The sequence below is a fragment of the Cydia pomonella genome, chromosome 14 (assembly GCF_033807575.1).
Source record: "Cydia pomonella isolate Wapato2018A chromosome 14, ilCydPomo1, whole genome shotgun sequence".
Classification (NCBI taxonomy): domain Eukaryota; kingdom Metazoa; phylum Arthropoda; class Insecta; order Lepidoptera; family Tortricidae; genus Cydia; species Cydia pomonella.
This window is the reverse complement of record NC_084716.1, coordinates 19,405,188-19,411,187: the sequence shown is the minus strand read 5'-3', so window position 1 is coordinate 19,411,187 and position 6,000 is coordinate 19,405,188.

Below are 6,000 nucleotides of genomic sequence, written 5' to 3'. Positions count from 1 at the left end.
ATAAGTCGGAAGAAACCATCTCGGATACTGACTCTGAAGCCGAATTTCTTGAGATGGACACCTTGTTGAATGATACGACACATAGTTTACCGAATATTGGAGGCAATGATGAAGACACTGAATTAAATGCTGAAATAACCAATCTCTCCTCTCAATTGGAAAGTGCCCATGAAGAGATTGATCGCCTTAACTGCGAAATAGGTATCTTACAGAAAAAACTAGCGGAGCGGCAAAAGAAAGTTGAAATATACAAAAAACTACTGACACAAAATGGACCAATAAGAAAACTCACCCCTATTAAGACAATTATGAATAGATCAAAATCTATTGACTTTATCGATAGTGATGATGACACTCCCCAAAACTTTTCACCAGCAATTTCACCAGCAACTCCAATACAACTCAAATTAGCCGAGACAAATAATATTAAAATGAGTAGCAAACCTGATAAAATCGAAGTAACTTCTAAAGAAGAAACACAAAATAAAGAGACACAAACAGAAAAAATATCAGAACAAGATATAAAGAAATTAAGCATCCGATCAGGTCGAATGCCAATCATTAAAAGAAATAAGATCGCCATAATTACATCGAATAAAGATAACAAAATTCTTCACATCGTGGAAGATTGCTATGAGAAGTCGGCCATATGCCATTATTTGATGCCTGGCGTAGGGATACGTCAACTCTTAGGGAATATAAATAACCAGTTACGTGATTTCACATTTGATGACTACTGCATCATCCTTATAGGTGAAAGTGATTTTAAAAGAACAAATGATTACATAAGTCTTGTACAATACATTAAGGCAACTCTTACAGAAATCAAGCATACTAACGTAATTTTATGTGTGCCAACCTACATCTGTGGAGCTCAGGTTTACAATTGCAGAGTAGAACTTTTCAATACTCTACTCAACTTGGATATACAGACCCACAACTACGCTCTCTACTTCGATTCCAATCTGGAGCTGTCTCTAGATATGTTCTCTGATTATACAGGAAAAATAAAAAACTCAGGAATGAGAAATATTTTTGAAAGTATCAAGAAAATTATTGAAAACACCACAGTGGAGAAAGATCCAATAGAAGAACCTTTTTTTCGTCCCTAAACAAAATTATAGTAAAATCCATCAAGCTCCAATGACGACTTTCTGTACTAACATAACGGTAATGCATCAGAACATCAATGGACTGCTAAACAAGGCTGATATGTTATATCTTCACCTGCAAGATGAGATTGATCCAGAAAAGTTAATCGACGTTGTGTGCATTAGTGAACATAATATGAAAACTGGAGATGAAGTACATTTTAAGATGCCCAACTATGTGCTAGCGGCCCATTTTTCAAGAACTAACAGAAATGGTGGATCGTGCATACTAATACGTAATGTTTATAAGTTTAAGATAATTAATGAGATCATAGAACAAAGCATTCATAATTTTATAGAAATATCGGCAATCCAAATAATAGATATAAAATTAATTGTAATCTGCATTTACAGAGTACCACTAACAAATATTTCATACATTAATTTGTTTTTTGATAAGTTGAGTAATATTTTGAGCAATATATGTTATAAAAATAACAAAATCATAATTTGCGGAGACTTTAATATAGATCTGCTGAAAGATACAACAGCATCTTTAGAATTTAAAAATCTTATTGCGAGCTTTAACCTTAAATTTGGAATTAACAAACCCACAAGGTTAAATAGTAACACCTGTATAGACAATGTTATACACAATATCCGAGGTAGTACTTGTGAAGTACTGGATCTTGGTATGTCCGACCATACTGCACAGCTGGCAAACTGCCCAATAAAGAAAACATGTATCATTCAATATTGGTATGTCAATCGTAGGGATTATTGCAGCGAAAATGTGGTGAAATTTATTGAATGTATGCAAAGCCTTACTTTCAGTGAAGTATTTAATTCGGACGACGTTAACAATGCCTTTGGTAGTTTCATAGATGAATTTAAGTTGTTTTACGATCTGTGTTTTCCCTTGAAAAGAATCAAAATGTCAAAAACAAAAAAGCCAAAATGGGTCAGCAAAGGTATACGCATATGTTGTAAGCGCCGAAGACAACTGCTATGGAAATATAGATTGACTTTGAAAAATGAAGATAAAATATCATTTGAGACATATTCTTATAGATTAAAAAATATTATTAAACTTACGCAAAAATCTCAAAATGATAATTATGTCATTAACTCGCAAAATAAAGCTAAAGCAACATGGAATATAATAAATAGTAATAAAGCAGTATTTCCGACAGAAAGTTTTACAAGTATAACTGACAAAGGAAAAGTTCTGAATCACCCAAAAGAAATAGCAAATGCTTTCAATAATTTTTGTATAGATTCAATTAACGACATCGCCAAAAACAGTAATATACATATCAATTCTAATAATCCTTATAATTTAATTTCAAATAACTTATCAAATTCATTATTTATGCCACCGGTGACTTCAATTGACATCCTTAGAATAATCAATTCATTAAAAAATACAAGAAGCACTGGTTACGACGATATTGACACTAAGATTCTGAAAAGCGTTGGTTACATAGTTGCACCAGTTATCAGTTACATAATGAACCTATGCATATTAAATGGAGTTTTCCCTGATAAACTAAAAATAACTAAAATAGTCCCACTTTATAAAAAAGGTGACAAAAATTATCTAGGGAATTATAGACCAATAGCATTGTTATCAATTATATCGAAAATTTTTGAGAAGGTGATTTATACAAATATCTACTATTACTTTGAAACAAAAGGATTATTTGCTTCAGAACAAAAAGGTTTTCGTAAAAACCGCTCCATTGACGAAGCGATATATGAACTGGTGTCTAAAGTTGTAGTTGGCATGGACAAGCGAATACCTGTAACTGCAATATATATGGACTTAACGAAAGCGTTTGACTGTGTGCATCCCAAGATCTTAATAAATAAGCTTGAAAAATATGGTGTTAGAGGTAACGTACTAAATCTAATTGAGTCGTATATTAGTGATAGGAAGCAGTATACAGTAGTAACGAAGCTATGTCATAAATCTAAAACAGAAATCACTTACATGTCAGGGTTAAGAGATTCATTTTATGGGGTTCCGCAAGGGAGCGTTCTAGGACCTCTGCTATTTATTATATATATAAATGATCTTCCCAAAGTTACTAAGAATCCAATGGTTCTCTTTGCGGATGATAGCACCGCCATTTTTACTGGGACATGTTTGAATAATGATGAGATTGACATTAATTATGAAATGAATTATGCTTTAGAATGTATTGTAAATTGGCTTAATGTAAATAACTTAATAATTAATATTGAAAAAACAAAGATTATGAATTTTAGACAAAGGAAGAACGAATTAGAACAGTTGGATGTCAAATATAATGGACAACAAATTAAAGAAGTCTCCAACACAACATTTTTGGGACTAGTTTTAGACATGAACATGAACTGGAAAGGTCAAATTGACAATGTTTGTAAAAAGTTGAGCCGTTACTCTTATGCACTGTTTATGTTAAAAAAAGTTGCTAGCCAGTCCGTTGTATTAACCGCTTATCATGCATACGTGTCTTCTACTCTTCGATATGGCATTATTTTCTGGGGTTATTCGACTGACTGGTATTTGGCTTTCAAAGCTCAGAAAAAATGTCTTAGAGCGACTCATCATCTGCTGCCCACGGTATCGTGCAAGTCATATTTTGTAAATCTAAAAATATTAACACTTCCTTGTATGTATATCTATGAATTAGTAGTTTTTGTAAAAATTCATCCTGATATCTTTCGACCCTTGCACAGTCAACGTTTGCAACACATGGTCTGTGATCATCCGGCAAGAACTGCTCTATTGTCAAAAAGCGTTCTCGGTATGGCTCCCAGAGTGTACAACAAACTACCTGAACATATAAGGAGAATGTGTGATATAACTATATTTAAAAAATCTGTTAAAGAATTTTTGTCCAGGATGGCTTTCTACTCCTGTAATGAATTTCTTACTGGAAACTTTGACTAAACTATTATTATATTATTTGGAAATTGTATTATTTATTTGTTTATTCTTATTATTTTATAGTATTTTGTGGACATTTAATTCTGTTTTTAATTTAGTGCATGTTGCATGCTAATTGATATTATCAATGAAACCTAATTTCGTATGCCCTTGGGTACGACATAGTGAAACAAGCAAATGTATAACCATCATATGCAATATCATGTTGTATACACCTATGTTCGACGAATAAAGTATTTGTATTTGTATTTGTATTTGTATTTATTTGTATTCAAAAACCTAGTAAGGCTAAATGACTACACTAAAACCTATCATTTCTCAGATCCCTACTAGTTTTTTATACGGAATTTGTGACTTCCTGAGTTTTACTACAGTAAAAGGTAAGTTAACATGCTACTTACTAGGTTTAGAGGCATAGAAATCTGTAGTAATCATAATAATTGTGCCGATTTTGGAGCAGGTGTCTCTGTAATCGGGTGAGTACTTACGAGATGGATACAAAGATAAAAAACGAATTTCCAATAATTAGTTACCCACCTTACCTAGTAGGTTTTTATATAGGGCAGCCAAAATCAGCCTTTAACACTCTTCGCATAAAAATAAAGCATTAATCTCATGCATTATGGAATGGCTGTAGTACAATATGCGGAGATGATCAGAGGCTTCACTTTCATAATTCCGTTGAATTTGGGGACCCGCTAAAGTGTGGTAGTTTCTTAAGTTACTTGGAGTTAGTAACTATTACAAAGCTCAATTAATACCTTTTTTGATTTCGACTCCATTAATCTGCACTTCTTTTCTTCTGAAACTTTTTCTCGTTAAGTAGAAAAATCTAAACTTCCCTTCTAATGCATCTACTTAACTTTTTTTAATGTTCGTCTCGTCTAAGGAAAAGACGATGCGAGCCAAAACATGATCCTCCCTCTAATTCACCTTATTGATCATATCATCATATGTATCCTCTATAGCTCTATTCTTCTTATATTTTCCCGTCGCTTTGGTAAGATGCCGTTAGAAAGTCCAATTCCTTCTCCTTCTCAAACTACCGGTCTATTTATTTCCATTTCTTTGTTTCCTCTCTAAAGTTCTTGAGTGTCTTTTGTACATAAACAGATTACCGTTTTGAACAGAAATGCGCTCACGAACCCATATTAACCCGGTTACCCTACGCGGCACAGTACAATTATCGCTCTTGTAAAAATACTGCAGATATGGTATATCACGGTGCTATCAATTATCATTCTTGGATTTCGGTAATGCTTTCAACACGTCACCCGTTTTCGACATCTTAGTAGGCATATTGCGTTCTCTTAATGTATCTCCTGTGACAGTGAACTAGTTTCATAGTTATTAAGTAGGGCGTCAACAGAGGTGGATTACTCTTAATCTTTATTGTGCCTGCACAGGACGGGGCAGCGTGTTGTCTCATGTTTCATTTCCTTACTTTATATACTCTAACACGTTATATTTCCTTCTTCTACCACTTTAAACATACTGCCAAGGCTCTTTTACTCATCTACCATAGACTATCTGCACCATGAACATGAACACTAATTTAGAAAGCATTTTGATTTGGACTTTCACGTTACGGTCTCAAGGTAAATCCACTGAAGTTATAGTGATAGGTCAAAGTGTTCTGCCAGGACTGATTTTAGTACTCTACCTGCCATTATTTTTAACGGTAGGTACCTATTTAGATTTCTTACTCTCCCCAGGTCTCTTAAATCTCGCTGTTTCTCTATCATGGATACCTCAGATGAGCGAGTTTAGAAGGATTTTTTTTGATATAAAAGCATCACTCCGCAGAGTTCGAAACATTACGCCACTAAGATTGCATTAGTTCAATCCCTCTTACTAACTATATTAGCTTATGCTGACACTTGCTACTTAGACGTTTGGAAGACCAACTCAATATGTTTGAGCAATTCCAGCAACTCTCTATTTAGTATATAGTTGCTTTTTAAATTAGATCAT